The sequence below is a fragment of the Crocuta crocuta genome, unplaced genomic scaffold (genome assembly GCF_008692635.1).
Source record: "Crocuta crocuta isolate KB4526 unplaced genomic scaffold, BGI_CrCroc_1.0 scaffold333, whole genome shotgun sequence".
In the NCBI taxonomy this organism is placed as follows: domain Eukaryota; kingdom Metazoa; phylum Chordata; class Mammalia; order Carnivora; family Hyaenidae; genus Crocuta; species Crocuta crocuta.
In genome coordinates, this window is record NW_027532856.1 from 4,333,342 (window position 1) to 4,351,601 (window position 18,260).

General features: G+C 41.1%; 1 protein-coding gene and 3 non-coding genes across 8 annotated transcripts in view; all 4 read left to right on the forward strand.

Moving 5' to 3' along the window:
* The window catches only part of TEX14 (testis expressed 14, intercellular bridge forming factor), a 117,723-nt gene that overhangs the window by 9,777 nt on the left and 89,686 nt on the right, over positions 1-18,260 (forward strand). The gene's annotated exons all lie outside the window — the stretch shown is intronic.
* On the forward strand, positions 59-223 carry LOC144216304 (U1 spliceosomal RNA). The gene has a single exon (XR_013330627.1). It is a non-coding gene; the product is annotated as a U1 spliceosomal RNA (small nuclear RNA).
* On the forward strand, positions 9,760-9,923 carry LOC144216303 (U1 spliceosomal RNA). The gene has a single exon (XR_013330626.1). It is a non-coding gene; the product is annotated as a U1 spliceosomal RNA (small nuclear RNA).
* On the forward strand, positions 16,828-16,991 carry LOC144216296 (U1 spliceosomal RNA). Its single transcript, XR_013330619.1, has one exon. It is a non-coding gene; the product is annotated as a U1 spliceosomal RNA (small nuclear RNA).

Here is an 18,260-nt window from a genome sequence, read left to right on the forward strand (position 1 = left end):
TCCTATCTGTAGAGTGACTTGACTCTGAGGGTGAGATGCTGGGCAACACTTTCAACTCATACTTACCTGGCAGGGGGAGATACCATGATCATGAAGGTGGTTTCCCCAGGGTGAGGCTCACCCGTTGCACTCCGGATGTGCTGACCCCTGCGATTTCCTCAAATGTGGGAAACTTGACTGCATAATTTGTGGTAGTGGGGGACTGCGTTCGCGCTTTCCCCTGGTTCTCTATTTAAAGAAAGCATGTTATTCCTATCTTTACTAAGTTTTTAGGTTGGTAGTTTTCACTAGGGTTTAGGAGTAATGGTATTATCTACCTATGATACAGTGTGTTTTGTTAGGGCTTTGTTATTCTATCTTTGCCATCTTGTTTTAATACAATAGCCTTATGGTCATATTAGGTACATGTGAGTAATTACAGATGATCTGACCGTTGCAAATCTTTTACTACACCAGTAAGATTAAGTATTATCATAAAGTAAGGAAATACTCTCCAGGTTTTAGTGGTTTGGAGTCCTGTTTGTTTTAATGAACGATTATTTAGCATGTCAAATCAGTGGAACCAAGCTTAGAACAGTGTCACCAAAAGGCCTTTAGAATGTGTAAATGAGCAGTGTCTGCTGGTTTGATTACATTGTACATACACTTGGTAGCTTTGCAAGCATTATGGTGCCCTGGCTTTTACATTTGGAGAAGTCTTTATTTCTTTCCTAAGTGACAATGCAGAGTTTGCGTGAAGAGTGAAGAGAAGGACCATGTGTCTAGTGCTTGGAATGAGGATGAGGTACCAAGAGTGGCATGTGCTTATACTTACCTGGGTAGAGGAGAGATACTAGGATTGCGAAGGTGATTTCTTTTCTCTGGGCACATCTTACCCGTTGCACTCCCGGTGTGCTGATCTCTGTGATTATCTCACATATGGAAAATTGGACTGCATGATTTGTGGTAGAAAAGGATTGTGTTCGTACTCTCCACTTGTATTTTACATTTTGAAAAGACGATTATGACTTATTACTGCTTGACTTTTAAGCCATCAATATTGTTTTCCATAGTCATTCTTTTTAAAAAAAATGTTAATGCTTAATTTTGAGAGAGAGAGAGAGAGACATATACACAGAGTGCGAGGAGGGGAGGGGCAGAGACAGAGGGAGTCACAGAGACACAGACCCCAGACTCTGAGCTGTCAGCACAGAGCCTAATGCAAGGCTCGAACCCCGGAACCGCAACTTCTTGAGCTGAGCTGAGGTCGGTCGCTTAACCAACTGAGCCACCCAGATGCCCCTTTGTAGTCATTCTTTACAGGGTTTTTTTTTTTTTTAATGTATATTCATTTTTGAAAGAGAGGGTGAGTGGGGGAGGGGCAAATAGAGAGGAGGACAAAGGATCCTAGGATTGAGCCATCCAGGCACCCCTATAATCATTTTGTATAAGGTGATGTGTGCAGCACAGCCCTTAATTGCTTGCGTGTCTGTTCACTTTGGTACCTAGTTGTCTAGCCTAATGGAGTGTACTCTTCTGTTGACCACTAGAGGGCTCACTTTGCACCACCTCAAGCTATCTGCATCTGTTTCTGCTCTTGATTGTTCCCTAGGTGTGTACAGTAAAAGAATAGAAAAAAGAGGTTTCTAAGAAAGTGTGAGAACCTAGAAATGCACCTAGGACAAGGAATAAAGGGTGTAAATAATGTAAGGGACTGTCTTCACTTTTTTTTAAGTGTTTTTATTTATTTCTGAGAGAGCATGAACAGGGGAGGGTCAGAGAGAGAGGGAGATACAGAATCTGAAACAGGCTCCAGCTCTGAGCTGGCTGTCAGCACAGAGCCTGACGCGGGGCTCCAACCCATGAACCGTGAGATCATGACCTGAGTGGAAGTTGGACGCTTAACCGACTGAGCCACCCAGGTGCTCCTGTCTTCACTTTGTTGATTCAAAGTGTGATGTGATAACGGTGGCTGGCAGTCTCAGTCACTGGAGTGTGTAACTCTTGATCGCGGGGTTGTAAGTTTGAGCCCCACATTAGGTGTAAAGATTACTTAAAAAATAAAATATTTTTAAAAAGTGCAAAGTGAAACATTACTTTGAGGAAAGTTGGGAGTTTATAATTTACCACTAATATACTTAACTGAGTAGTTAAAATTTCAGAGGGGCTTTTCACTCCTTCTCAGGTATGTATGTCTCATGACCAGTATCCTTAGATTTTCCCCCAAATGAGAAACTGGACTACAGTATATAATCTCTGCTAGTGACAGTGTTTTATGTTTTCTCCTAGACCTTGATTTTTACCCCCAAATAATTTTACTGAAGTAACATTATGCATATGAAAAGCATTATAGGGAGAAAGGTTGAGAAAGACTCAAAGTGAANTTCAACATGGGGCTTGAACTCAGGACCCCGAGATCAAGAGTCACATGCTCTGTGTACTGAGCCAGCTGACTCCCAGAATACTACTTTTAAAACTTGTTTAGCTGTTTTTTATGGTCAACTACAATAAATGTTTGTGCTAGTGTTTATATGAAGGATTTGGCTGATATTCCCCACTCTAGTACATTTCTTCCTCTATCCTGTTATTAAATTCCTGGAATAATCTTTACTTCTTTACTCGGTTCCCTTGGTAGCTTTAAGTCATATATCTTTATTATTTGTTAGGTCCTCACTAAGAAAGTTAAGGATATTAACAAGGCTCTGGGGTTTTAAAAGAAAATGTTAGAAGCACCTAGGTGGCTTAGTCGGTTAAGTGTTCCGACTTCGGCTCAGAGCATTATCTCGCAGTTCGTGGGTTCGAGCCCCATGTGGGGCTCTGTACTGACAGTTTGGAGTCTGGAGCCTGCTTCAGATTCTTTGTCTCCCTCTCTCTGCCCCTCCCTTGCTCATGCTCTGTCTCTCTCTGTCTCTCAAAAACTCAATAAACATTAAAAAAAAGTCATGATTTTTCCCCTTCCAATCATAAATAGAAGAAATTTATTAATAATTTTGTAGACTAAAATAATAATAATATCTTTGTAGACTAGAGTGATAAAAGCAGGAAGAAACCTGAGTGGTAGAAAAATGTGAAGTTTTTACCACTTGTAAATAGTATTGATTAGTATTGATATTGAAATTTCATTTCATTTTTATTATTTTGTTTATTGAGATATAATTGACATACAATATTATATTAGTTTCAAGTATACAGCGTAGTGATTGGACCTTTGTATACGTTGTGAAAAAGTCACCATAGTAAGTCTAGTTACTATCTGTCACCTTACAAAGTTAATACAATACTTTTGACCAAATTCCCCATACTGTACATTACATCCCCATGATTTCTTTATTTTATAAATGTAAGTTAGTACTTTTTAATACCCTTCACCAATTACACACCCTGTCCCCCTTCCCCCTGACAACCAACCATCAATCTGTTCTTTCTATTGATGAGTCTAACAAACATTTTGTTTTTATAGATTTTACATATAAATGAAATCATGCGGGATTTGTCTTTCTTTCACTTAAAACTTTCATTTTTTAAGTGTTCATTGCTGGAGTTCACCTGGGTGGCTCAGTTAAGTGTCTGACTTCAACTCAGGTCATGATCTCGCAGTTCGTGAGTTTGAGCCCCGCATCAGGCTCTGTGCCAACAACTCAGAGCCTGGAACCTGCTTCAGATTCTGTGTCTCTCTCTCTTTCTGCCCCTCCCCTGCCTGCACTCTGTCTCTCAAAAATAAATAAACATTTAAAAAATTGTTCTTAAGTGTTCATTGCTTGTACATAGAAATACAATAGATGTTTATGTATTAATCTTGTATCCTGTGACTTTGCTAAATTCAGTTATGAATTTTAGTAGGATTTTTGGGGGGTAAATGCTTTAGGATTGTCAACATAAACTGTCATGTCATATGTGAATAGAAACTGTTTTCCTTCTTTCTTTCCGAACTAAGGCTTTTAATTTATTTTCCTTGCCTTAACCTCTAGCTGGAATAAAAGTGGCTAAAGTAATCATGCTTGTTTTGTTCCTTATTTGGAAGAAAGATACTTTCACCATGAAGTGTATTAGCTATAGGATTTTCGTAGATACCATTTCTCAATAGTGATACTTTGCTAAGTTTCTTTTAAATCATAAATGGGTATTGAATTTTATTAACTACTTTTTGTGCAACTACTTTTTAGTCTGTTGGTATGATGAATTATATGGCTTAATTTTCTAATGTTAAACCGACTTTGCATTCCTGGGATAAACCCCACTTGATCATGATGTGTTATTACTCTTTTTGTTTATTGCTGGATTTGGTTTGCAGGGTTTTTAAATTTTTTTTTAACATTTATTTATTTTTGAGAGACAGAGTGAGCATGAGCCGGGAGGGGCAGAGAGAGAAGGAGACACAGAATCTGAAGCAGGCTCCAGGCTCTGAGCTGTCAGCACAGAGCCCGATGGAGGGCTCGAACTCACGGACCCTGGGACCATGACCTGAGCTGAAGTCGGACGCTTAACCGACTGAGCAACCCAGGTGCCCCTTGGTTTGCAGTTTTAAAGGAATTAAAGTAATTTTGTACCTATGTCCATGAGGGATAATAGTCTGTACTTTTCTTACATGGTCTTCATCTGGTTTAGGTATTAGAGTAATGCTGCTTCATAAAATTGGCTCCTTCCCTTGGGTGTGCCACTGAAGGTTCTTAGTGTTGCATGGGGCAGAAAAAGGAAAAAGTGGATGGGTTCCCACTGTGGCTAAATGGTGTCAGATGAATGTTAGCAACTTTCCTCCCACGTCTGGATATTTGTGCCAACAAGTATATAGTGAAAAGCTGTGGCAAAGATGACTTTCATATTTAAACTTTTTTTTTAATGTTTTATTTATTTCTGAGAGAGAGAGACACAGCATGAGCAGGGGAGGGTCAGAGATAGAGGGAGACACAGAATCCGAAACAGGCTCCAGGCTCTGAGCTAGCTGTCAGCACAGAGCCCGACATGAGGCTCGAACCCACGAACCATGAGATCACGACCTGAGCTGAAGTCGGACGCTTAACCGACTAAGCCACCCAGGCGCCCCGATGACTTTCATATTTGTGTGTGGCTCCACTCCTTCTTGTCATCCACATCAACAAGATGTTGTCCTGCACTGAGGCTGACAGGTTCCAGACAGGTTTGTGGGATGCCTTCAGGGCAGGGCACAGTGGCCATGGTCCACATTGGCCAAATCATCATGTTCACCCACACCAAACTGCAGAACAAGGATCATGTGATTGAGGTCCTGTGCAGGGTTGAGTTCAAGTTCCCTGGCTGACAGAATGTTCAGCCAGATGTTCTGGCTGACAGAACATCTACATCTCCAAGAAGTAGTACGTTACCAAGTTTAATGTGGGTGAATTTGAAGACATGGTGGCTGAAAGGCAGCTCATCCCTGGTGGCTGTGGGATCAGATACATCCCTAATTGTGTCCCTCTGGACAAATGGCAGGCCCTACACTCATGAGGGTTTCAGTGCTGCCCCTCCTTACTCATACCCACCAATAAAACCTACCTCTTGTCCAAAAAAATGGGGGGGGGGGGCTAGGTAGGGAGAAAGGAAATGTTTCCTTCTCTTCTGTTTTCTCAGATTAGTTTTGTGCAGAAGAGTGACATGATCAGATTTCAGCTTTAGCAGGTCCTTGGCTGCTGTGTTGCTGTGGAAGTGGTGCAAGGATGGAAGAAGGGAGATCACTTAGAATGTTACTGCACTCTTCTAGGCAGGAGAGGAGAATGGCTTGTACCAAAGTGGTACCATTGGAGGTGGTGAGAAGGGGTCAGATTCTGAACATAATTTTTAAAAAAATTTTTAATGTTTGTTTATTTTTGAGAGAGAGAAAGCAGGAGGAGCAGCCAGAGAGGGAGATACAGAAACCAAAGAGGCTCCAGGCTCTGATCTGTGAGCGCAGAGCCCAACATGAGGCTCGAACTCATTAACCAGGAGATCATGACCTGAGGGGAAGTTGGACACTCAGCTGACTGAACCACTCAGGCACCCCGAACATATTTTTAAAGGAAAAATAATAAAGACTTGCTGTGGATTGAATGTGTGATATGAAAGGAAAGAAGGGAGAAAAATATGACCCCTAAGTGTTATCTGTACTTTTAATATTTTTTTCACCTATTAAATGTAGAATCCAGGAGTCTGTACCCCCTGCTGCTCCTCTCCATCATTCTTATTTACAGATGGGGAGGCTAGAGTATCAACATCTCAAGTACTCCAAGTCATGAGGGAAAGGATGGTCTCTATATTAAAAAAAAATGTTTTTTGTGTGAAAAACTTTTAATATAAACTAAAATAGATGAATAATAATAGTATTCTCCTATTTAGCAACACTAAGTTAAGCATCAGCAGTGAACAACTCAAGGCCAGTCTTGTTTCATCTATACCTCTACACTCTAAACCTCCAAACCTATCTTGAAATATCCCATATATCATGATATTTTAGCCATGGTTATTTCTGTATGTATCTCTAAAGATAATGGTTGTACTTTCTCTTGACATTTTTAACTGCTTTATATTGAAGTATAATATAAACATAACATTCACCCATTAATTGGTTTAATGATTAGCATTTTATACAGTTGTCCATCCATTGCCACAATCCAGTTTTAGCACACTTTTATGACCCCCGCAAATTCGCCTGTGCCCATTTGCAGTTGCCCCTGATTCCCATGCCCCAACCCTAGCCATAGGCAACAATGGATCTATCTCTTACAGATTTGCCTTATCTAGAAATTTCATATAAAATGGAGTCATATAGTATATAGTGTGTCTGACTTCTTTCATGTAGCATGTTTTTGAGTTCATTCATACTGATAAATTTATCATTATTTTGTTCCTTTTTATTGCTAAATATTTCGTTACTCTGCTTTTTTTTTTTTCGTGTTATTCTGTATTTTTATCAAGCTAGTAAACCTGTACCACCTAATTTGTGGCATTGGAATGCTAACTTTATTTGATGTTTCTCTTGATTTTATCTCTTGTGAAAAAGGAGGATTAAGATTTATTTCTGGCAGGTTTGTTGTTCTCTAGGTCAGTTTGAATTCTGGACTCTTGAGGCTGTTAAAATAACCAGGGTTTATTACCCTTTTTTTTTTTTAACGTTTATTTATTTTTGAGAGACAAAGACAGAGTGTGAGTGGGGGAGGGGCAGAGAGAGAGACACAGAATCTGAAACAGGCTCCAGGCTCTAGGCTCTGAGCTGTCAACACAGAGCCCTCATGACCTGAGCGGAACAGACACTTAACCAACTGAGCCACCCAGGCGCCCCAGCTCTCTGAGGATTTTAATAATAGTTTTTCTTTTTATTTTTAGATTTCTTCCCTTTATATAATCTGCTTTCTTCAAATTATCTTCTTTTGGTTGGTTTGTCTAGCTTCTATCTTTCATGTTGGGGGTTTTTTTCAGATGTCTGGTCATCCTTGGTGGTTCATTGTTCGTTCCTTAATTATCTATAGGCGTTCAATCTACCATCTCTTCCCATTTACCCAGAATTATTTATAGTGGTGAAAAATTGAACCAACCTAAATGTCCAGCAGTAGGGGAATGATTATATAAATTATGGGCCATCCATAAGATGGACTGTCATGCAGAAATTTAAAATTATTTTTAATGTTTATTTGTTTTTTTTGAGAAAGAGACAGAGCACAAGGAGGAGACGGGCAAAGAGAGAGGGAGACACAATCTGAAGCAGGCTCCAAGCTCTGAGCTGTCAGCACAGAGCCTGACGCAGGGCTTGAACTCGGGAGCAGTGAGATAGTGATCTAGGCCGAAGTTGGTTGCATAACTGACTTAGCCACCCAGGTGCCCCAGAAATTTAAAATCATATTAACAAGTAGGGAGTTAATTGGAAGCACTGAGGACCAAGGTGAGGACTACCCTGCAGAGTAATCTGCATAGGCCCTTGTAGCAGAGAAAGCCCATGGCTGACATCTTTGGGACTTTGTTTTATGGTGTTCACATTTTTCAGAGGAAACTTCCAATATCCTAGAAGGCAAAGATTTGGTTGCCAGTGTCCTGGAAATCAAATGGAAGATAAGAGGTAGGTGTGAGCATTCAGCCTTTTCAGTAAATTTTAAGTTTTCATCTGAGCTTCTCCAGAGAGCTCTAGAGATGCAGAAATTTAAAGTCATGCTTCCTATATATATATATATATTTTTTTTTTTTTTTAAACGTTTATTTATTTTTGAGACAGAGAGAGAACACAAGCTGGGGAGGGGCAGAGAGAGAGAGGGAGACATAGAATCTGAAACAGGTTCCAGGCTCTGAGCTGTCAGCACAGAGCCCGATGTGAGGCTCGAACCCACAAGCCAGGAGATCATGACCTGAGCCGCAGTTGGACACTTAACCGACTGAGCCACGCAGGTGCCCCACTTCCTATATATTTTTAACGAGAGAGAATGAAGTTAGTTGTAAAATAATATATGCATTAATTATATGTTGTGTTGTCTTGACTTAAAAAAAATTTTTTTTAATGTCTTATTTATTTCAGAAACAGAGACAGCGTGAGCAGGGAAGGGTCAGAGAGAGAGAGAGGGAGGTACAGAATTTAAAACAGGATCCAGGCTCTGAGCTAGCTGTCAGCACAGAGCCTGACGCGGGGCTCAAACCCATGAACCATGAGATCATGACCTGAGCCAAAGTCGGACGCTTAACCAACTGAGCCACCCAGGCGCCCCTGACTTTTTTTTTTTTTTTTTTTTAACGTTTATATGTTTCTTTTGAGAGAGAGAGCACACTGTCAGTGCAGAGCCCAATTCAGGGCTTGAACTCAGGTACCATGATATCAGTACTTGAGCTGACATCCAGAGTCAGCCTAACCTCTGCTTAACCATCTGAGCTACCCAGGTGCCCCTGTCTTGACTATTTGAAAAGAAGCAAACAGGAAAAACCCTGCTCTAGAGGCCCATAGTCTGGTGAGTAAGCTAACTGAATGCCAGGCAGAGAGAAAGTAAAGAAGCAATATAGGCACAGGCTAGACTTCTCTCAAGGAAAGCAGTCCATCCTTAGGGGGCTGGGTGTTAACAGACCATGGGCAGGAATAGGAGACAAAGCTTGGGGCCTAAGCTGGGTGGGAGGTCTGGCTGAATAGTTCTTCCCCCTTCTGTACAAACTGAGAAACAGATTCAGAGGCTGAAAGCTTGTCTAGAGTTGTGCAGTGTGTACACTGAATTGCAGTCAAGATCTTGGATTCCAAAGCCCTCACTCTGCAATATGCCCTGCTGGCATGTAGCCATGACATTCTCCACTCCTTGCTCTTCCACCTCCTAGAATAGGAGGAAATGGTGTAGAGCATTGGTGTCCCTAGAAAGCCTGAAGCTAAACTGGCTTGTGGTTAAAGGCTCATTTGTGTTGGTTTGCTGAAGGGTACTTTACACAGTGAGATCTGAAAAACAGCTACACCAAAAGTAGGGAGAGGAATGGATGGATTTTTGTCAGGAAAATAGCCTGTACACATCACTTACATTGGGGCAAATAGGAGGAGGAGCTGGTCTGCAGAGACAGCCTCAGGGGGACTCAGCTGTCGGCTTTGCCCGCCCAGTGTATGACGTTTACTTAGAGGTGGAGTATGTAGATTTAAGACTCAGGGCATTTTGGAACTGTGTTTTCTAGAAAGATGTGCATGATTGTTTGCTGTTACCAATACTAAGGTATATAGCACGAAAATCAGGCTTTGAGTGTTGCTATATAGATAAAAGCCAGTTAGAATCGTTTCAAGAGTGACCCCAACCTCAAAGTGGTGTGTGCAGCAGCAGGTATCGCTAGGATCAGCTGCACATCATACTTACCTGGCAGGGGAGATACCATGATCACGAAGGTGGTTTTCCCAGGGCGAGGCTCATCCATTGCACTCCGGATGTGCTGACCCCTGCGATTTCCCCAAATGTGGGAAACTCGACTGCATAATTTGTGGTAGTGGGGGGCTGCGTTCGCGCTTTCCCCTATGTGGTTGGTGTTACAAGGATAGATCTTGCAGCTTTTCTTTTTATGTGGGTTGCTCGGGCATTTTGGGTGAGATTGGCCTTGAGTTGTTGCTGGTAATGTTGTTTTATCCTTTTCTGTTGATAGTATATTTTGGTGGTAATCATTTGCGTAAGTATGGGTAAGTAAATCCTATAGTTAGTACAGTTGTTTCTTTATGCTATCTAGAGCTTACTTGTTTTGTATCCCATTGGACAGTCTTGCTTCCTTACTTAAGAAGTTCCCCGGGGTTGGGATTAAGTGTCCACTCTTGGTTTACTCTCAGGTCAGGTCATGATCTCAGTGTTGGGGAGTTCGAGCCAGTGTGGAGCCTCTCCCTGGCTTACTCAAGCGCATGTACACGTGCACGCAGTCTCTCTCTCTCTCTCAAGATAAATAAACTTTAAAAGTGGTCCACACAAACCACTATTGAATTCAGGATTGGTTTAAATATTCAGGTACTATAGGCAGGGCACCTAAAATACTTTTAAAATTTTTAAAAAGGTGAATTTTTTAGGTGGAAGAAAATGTCACATATGGGATGCTTGGCTGGTTCAGTCGCTAGAGCATGCAACTTTTGATCTTAGGCACATTATGAGTTCGAGCCCCACGCTGGGAGTAGAGGTTACTTTCAAAATAAAGGAAATATCATGTATAATAATATATTTATCTTCTTATCAGCGCAGTCACATAATTTTAATGTGTGTGAGTTCTTTAATGGAGGAAGGGTCCACAAAGGCAAAGTTGTGTAGGGCTCTTTAAAATCATAGAATGGTCAGGGCACCTGGGTGGCTCAGTCGGTTAAGCATCTGACTTTGGCTCACGTCATGATCTCATGGTCTGTGGGTTCAGGCCCTGCGTCGGGCTCTGTGCTGACAGCTCAGAGCCTGGAGCCTGCTTCAGATTCTGTGTCTCCCTCTCTCTCTGCCCCTCCCCTGCTCACACTCTGTCCCTCTCAAAAACAAATAAACATTAAAAAAATTTTTTTTAATCATAACATGGTCCTGACTGAACCTGATTTTTACTTTCATTAGTTCTCACCACTTTTCATATAGTTCTGGCAGGCAGGTTTGTGGGTTCAAGCCCCATGTTGGGCTTTGCTCTGGCCACATGCATGGAACCTGCTTGGGATTCTGTGTCTCCCTCTCTCTCTGCCCCTCCCCCACTCGTGCTTGGGCACTGTCTTTCAAAAATAAATATTATTTTAAGTTTAGATCACTGTGAGAAGTGTGCACTATATGCATTTAAGTAATAACTTGAGAATAATTTTTTTGTTTTGTTTAATCATCAGCAGTGTTTCATCAGCAGTACTCCTAGAAATTCAAGAATACTGCAGTAGACAGTATGACCCTCAGAATAGCAAAAAGTCTCTAAGTACTTGTGAAGTCAAATCTGTGGGGGACATAAATAGTCCTAGAGGTCTCAGGGCTGTGGCTAGCCTAGCATTCATGGATACTATGGAAACAACCAAAGTTTTACCTTCCTTCTGTGAAATCAAACCTCCTAGAATGAAATTAGGAAAGTAATTCAATAATGAAATGATACTTTATATAACTGAAGTGGTCTGGGTCATACTTTGTGGAAGAAGTTAGCTAGCAAATGTCTAACTAGCATGACTGGTTTATTCTACAGAGCCCGGGCTGATGTGTGAATGGGTTCAGCTACCTGCAACCCAGGGTAGAGTGGCTGTAGAGTGTTACTCATGCTTTCCTGGTAGTGGATTAGATTCAGTCTCTTGGTGCCATGGGCAACTTCTTGACAGTTATACCTGCTTTATAAACTTCTATAACAAAACTCAGCTTTTGCTGAGGGTACATGCCACCCTCATTATATTTCTACATATCAGTCCTCTGGTCCCATGAGACTAAAGAATGGATGGAGATTGAGAGATGGAGATGAATGAGACTCACAGACTGAGGGGCTTGTCAATTGGAACAGAACATCTGAGTTGGTAGGGCAGCCATGATCTCAGAACTCTCCAAATACTCACTGTACTGAGGCAGGGGCTGTGTTTCTCCATCTTGGCTTATTTGGGGCCTTTGATTTAGTTGGTCATTATAGTTGGTTGTTTTATTCTCTATTTATGTAAAAATTATTACCGATAATTATCATTGTCTCTAGAGGGTATATTCAAGCACTGATATTTAAAATATGATGAAATCACAATTTAAACCTAAGACTATCTGATGTTAAACCCAGCATTCAAAATTCTTTATTTTTTTTTTTAACGTTTATTTATTTTTGAGAGCAAGCGAGACAGAACACATGTGGAAGAGAGGAAGGGAGAGGGGCAGAGAGAGAGGCAGACAGAATCCAAAGCAGGCTCCAGGCTCTGAGCTGTCAGGACAGAGCCCGTCATAGGACTTGAACCCATGAACCGCAAGATAATGACCGGAGCCAAAGTCCAATGCTTAACGGACTGAGCCACCCAGGCACCCCGCATTCAAAACTCTTTAAATACTATGCAAAATAACCCTGCCGAAATTCAACTAGGATTTGGTGGTCTCAGTATTTTCTTAAGTTAACTTATTTGTTTAGTTTGAGAGAGCAAGCAAGAGTGCATAGGAGGAGGAGAGAGAGAGAGAGAGAGAGAGAACCCCAAGCAGGCTCCACCCAGTCATCTCGGAGCCCAATGCTGGACTCAAACCCACAAACCATAAGATCGTGACCTGAGACAAAAACAAGAGTTGGACATTTAATGGACTGAGGCACCCAGGTGCCCCCAGGATTTCCTTATTATTCATAATCCCCTTATTATGAAGAAAAAACAGTCTAACAATATTATTGAAATTCTGTAACCTGTATTTCACAGCTAATAAAAGTTATGTCTTTTGCATTTCCTTTCAGTAATTTTCATTAAGGATACACATTTTTACAAAATTGTAGTTATGGTATACATACCATTTCATGTCCTCTTTCCTCTTAACCATTTATATAATTTTTTCATGTTGTTAATTGTTATTATTTACTATTATATTTGTTTAATACTTCATTTCCCTATTGTTTTGACATCAGAGGTTTTTGGGTAATTTTGATTTTTGCAATGGTAAGTAAATCTATGATGAACACTTTTGTACATAGGATATTGTCTTTCTCTAAAATTACTTACTTCAGGTAAATTAAAAGAAATTTTTAGGTCAAAAAGTATGAACATTTTTGGGCATGAGATATATAATTAGGGTTACTGGTTTTTGTTGTTGTTTTTTTTTACTACAAGTAATATTAGAGTCCTGTGACAGAATATTTAAGGGAAAAAACATTAGTCTATAGTTCTTTGTTGACACTAACATAATTATACTAGATTGCATTTTGGTGTATTTCCCTCAAGTCCCTTGAACTTTGTTTAGAAATAGCTTTTTTTTTTTGAGAGAGAGAGAAAGGGAGAGGAGGGAGAGAGGAGAGAAAGAATCCCAAGCAGGCTCTGCACTGTCAGCATGGAGCCCAACAAGGAGGCTCGAACTCACAAACCCTGAGATTATGACCTGAGCCAAAATCAGGAGTCGGATGCTTTTTTTTTTTTTAATTTTTTTTTTTTAATGTTTTCATTTATTTCTAGGAGAGAGAGAGAGAGAGAGACAGTGTGAGCAGGGGAGGGTCAGAGAGAGAGGGAGACACAGAATCTGAAACAGGCTCTAGGCTCTGAGCTGGCAGTCAGCACAGAGCCCGACGTGGGGCTCGAACCCACCAGCCGCGAGATCATGACCTGAGCGAAAGTCGGACGCTTAACCGACTAAGCCACCCAGGCGCCCCAGGAGTCGGATGCTCTACTGACTGAGCCACCCAGGTGTCCCAGAAATAGTTTTAATCATATTATATATTTAATTTTGTATGCTCCTTTTATGGCATGCAACATTATACAATATAGGCTTCCCTCTATTCTTAACGAACTTGAAGTTATTTTTATAATTAATTATGAACCCTGAAATTTGAGATCTAGACTTTGAAAGAGAAAAGAAATCACGGAAAAGTTGTTTCCAAAGAATTTAAAAATACTGATAAATATCAATATCAGCAACATCAACATGTCACCTCTTTTCCCACCTTGCCCTCCAGTAATTTAAGGCACTTGTTAAGATGACTATAAAATAACAGGGGAAAAAACCTACTAAAAATTACCCCAAGAAGGGTGCCTGGCTGGCTCGGTTGGTAGAGTTTGAGACTCTTGATCTCAGGGCTGTGCATTCGAGCTCCACTTTGGATGTGCAGTATACTCACATTTTTTAAAATTAAATAAGTAAATAAATAAAATTACCCCAAGAAATCATCATTAATTACTTACAAAGATTTATCTACAATGCTGTTCATATGTATATGAACAGTGGCAATAAACTAGAAGCAATAGAATACTGATTATACAATTATCTATGACCCAGTATGTATAGCAAAAGGAATGGAAAACATAAAGCAGCACATGAAGCATAATCCTATTAAAATATATTCATATTGAAATTAACTATGTTTAATATAAAAGTGTTAACTAATAATTTTGTTGTGGAATTGTAGGTTTTTAAATTTTACTAATGTTTATTTTTGAGAGAGAGAGAAGACAGAGTGGGGGAGGGTCAGAGAGAGAAGGAGACAGAATTGGAAGGAGGCTCCAGGCTCTAAGCTGTCAGCACAGAACCCCAAACGGGGCTTGAACTCATGAACCATGAGATCATGACCTGAGCTGAAGTTAGACACCTAACCAACTAAGCTACCCAGGCACCACTATGGTTTAATTTTTTAAAAATACTTTTCTGCCTTTGAGGCGTCTGGGTGGCTCAGTCAGTTAAGTGTCTGACTCTTTTGATTTTGGCTCAGGTCATGATCTCATGGCTCTTGAGATCACATACCTCATCCAGACTCTCTCCCTCTCTTTGCTCTTTGCCTCCTCAAGCAGCCTCCCTCTCTCTCTCTCTCTCTCCCTCTCTCCCCCTCATCTCTAAATAAATAAATAAAATTTAAAACACTTTTCTGCCTTTTCCAAATTATCTGCAAGGGACATTTATCTCTATTGTAATAGTTTAAAATGCCCTCAGGGAGCCTGGGTGGTTCAGTCGGTTAAGCACATCTGACTTGGCCCAGGTCATGATCTCTCGGTTTGTGAGTTCGAGCCCCACGACCAGCTCGATGCTGACAACTAAGAGCCTGGATCCTGCTTTGGATTCTGTGTCAGCATCTCTCTTTCTCCCTCCCCTGCTCTCTCTCTCTCTCTCTCAAAAATAAACATTAAAAGAAAAATTTTTTAAATGCCTTCAAAATTTTTTAACAAAGGAAAGCTTTTTATTTATTTATTGTTAATGTTTATTTTTGAGAGAGTGCTTGTTCCTGCGTGCAAGGGGAGGAGGGGCAGAGAAAAAGGGAAACAGAATTCCAAGCAGGCTCCCACAGTCAGAGCAGAGCCCCATGGAGGGCTCAACTCAGACTGTGAGATCCTGACTGAGCCAAAATTAAGAGTTGGCTACTTAATGAACTGAGCTATCCAGATGCCCCAAAACAAAGCTTTAAAAAAGAAAATCACACGTACTGGGGTTCCTGGCTGGCTCAGTTGGTAGAGCAGGTGACTGTTGCTTTTGGAGTCATTGAGTTCACGTTGCACTCTGGGCATAGAGATTACTTTAGTGGATAACATCAAGAAATAAAACTACCATCTCAAAGGTGTCCTCCCTATACCAGGGGATAAGAAATGTTCCCAGAAAAGGAGAGTCAAACCTAAGAGAAGTTTGTACAAACCTTGTTAGAAAGAATTCATGTCTGTCTGTAACCTTCCCATATATGTTACATTTCCACAAATTGCCTATCCTCGTTCAACCTAATAGGAAAGCATTTAGTTTTGCCATCTTTTAATTTCCTCATAAGAGCTTCTGTGTCCTCATAAGAGCTTCTGTAAATTTATGTTAAATTTTTAATGCTTTTATCCTGTTAAACTGGCTGTGCCAATTTAATTCTCAGGTCCAGCCAGAGATGCTAACAGGGCAGAGGTGAAGTTTTGCCTCTCTACACCACGAAAGCCTTCAATATTACAGTTGTTGCAACAGGATGGTTTTGCCCTGAGCAGCCGGTCAGCAAGGGCAGAAAGGATAACATAATGTGCTATCTATTTTCATGGTCTAAAAAAAACTCGTTTGTTACCAAATCCCGGCGGATGCTGCTTCCCTTTCTGTGGAAAATTTAAGACTCCAGTGTTGGCGAGCCATCTTTGGGTCCCCAACTACACAGGGCACCTGACCCTGGAAAGTGGTCGGGTGAAGGTGGAGAGGCTTGAGGCTGCGTTTCACATGTATTCTTATTCTGTCCTCACAGAAACCTTGTGAGGTAGAGGTAGGCAGGCAGTATTGTTTCTTTACAATTTTGGGAAATGGAAGCTGAGAGAGATGGAGTATGACCTAGGACCCCAGTGGAAGAGCGATTCAGACCAGCGTAACCGACTGTGTGGTCTTCCCTCTGGGCGGCAAGCCACTGCCTCCCAAACTGCCCTGTCCCGCAGCGCAGAATTTAGACTCGTGACAAATGCAAGGCGGGAACATTTGCGTACACGCGAGGGAAGGCAAGGATTTTAAAATCTTACCAGCTACACCTGTGACTGTGGGTGACCATCTTTTGAATCGTTACGAGGAATAGCTAGAATGAATTTTTCCTTTTCTCTAACAAGCGGAGTGACGTCAATAGTGACGGCAAGTGACAAGAGGCGGGCATATGGAGATGAAGGGCGTGGTGACTGCGCGTTCGAGATCATTCTTCACGGAGCAGAATTTCCACTAAATATTCACTGATGTGTTTTAGTCAGTGTCGTGCAAATAACACTGTAGTTTCAAACCGAGGGCATAAAGAATTTGGAATATAATTGACCATGACTGTATAGTGTGTTGAGGACGAGGGTGAAGTACCAGGCAACTGCTACAACTCATACTTACCTGGCAGGGGAGATACCATGATCACGAAGGTGGTTTTCCCAGGGCGAGGCTCATCCATTGCACTCCGGATGTGCTGACCCCTGCGATTTCCCCAAATGTGGGAAACTCGACTGCATAATTTGTGGTAGTGGGGGACTGCGTTCGCGCTTTCCCCTGACATTAAAGGTTCAAGAGTAGAGTATTTGGTGCATATTTGTATTCCCTTGCTTTATATCTGTGGATTTCTTGAGGTATGCTGCGTGTTGACGTAAGGTTAGTAGTTCATGACTTAGTGGATAACAGGATGCTCTCAAAAAATTTTGTGGTTAGAGTATTGATTAGCATTATATAGAGGTACTGTAGACTGCAAGGTTAAAGAGTGGATTGTTAGAAGACTGCTTTACCTTGTTTTTCTGTAGTGCGGATTCCAGACCTTGGATAGGATTTAAGCTCCACTATTCTTTTAAGAACTAGTTTTTGGCAGTAAACCCTGGTGGTTACTGGGAAAATAGAAGACTAGCAATACTAAGGGAATGAATGTTAGCGTGTAAATAATCAACACAATCCATGCCTCAATCCTCAAGGGCTGTATGTGTTTTGGAGTTTTAGGAAAAAATAATCCTGTAATACTGAAGTGGGTCTCAGGGTTTTTACTTATGTTTTATTTGAACTTATGTCAAGGATATAGTCATGTATGTGTGTAAATGCAATTATATAAAAAGTAACTTTTTAAATGTGTTTTTAACTTATTTTTGAGAGATAGAGACAGCGTGAGCAGGGGAGGATCAGAGAGAGAGGGAGACACAGAATCCGAAGCAGGCTCCAGGCTCTGAGCTAGCTGTCAGCACAGAGCCCAACATGGGGCTCAAACCCACAAACTGTGAGATCACGACCTGAGCCGAAGTCGAATGCTTAACCGACTGAACCACCCAGGCGCCCTTAAAAAATAACTTTAGAGAGATCAAGAACCATTAACATGACTATTGTTTTTTTAAATTTCTTTAATGTTTATTTGTTTTAGAGAGAGCGTGAGCAAGTGAGAGGCAGAGAGAGAACTTAAAGCAGGCTCCAGGCTCCGAGCTGTCAGCATAGAGCCCTGCACGGGGCTCGAACTCACAAACGTGAGCCGAAGTCAAACGTTTAACTGACTGAGCCACCCAAGTGCCCCAAGCTTGGGTCTTGATGAGGGTCATGAGTTCAAGCCCCATGTTGGGCTCCCCAGTGTGGAGCCTACTTTAAGAACAAACAAATAAATAATGCTATTATTAAGGAAAAGGAAATAACATTTATTGGTGAGGTTCTGGAAAAACCGGACCCCTTGTATACCTGTGATGAGACTGTAAAATGGTGAGCCAGTATAGAAAACAGTATAGCAGTTCCTCAGAAAATTTAACAGAGTTACCACGTGATCCAGCAGTCCTACTTCTTTGGTATATACCAAAAAGA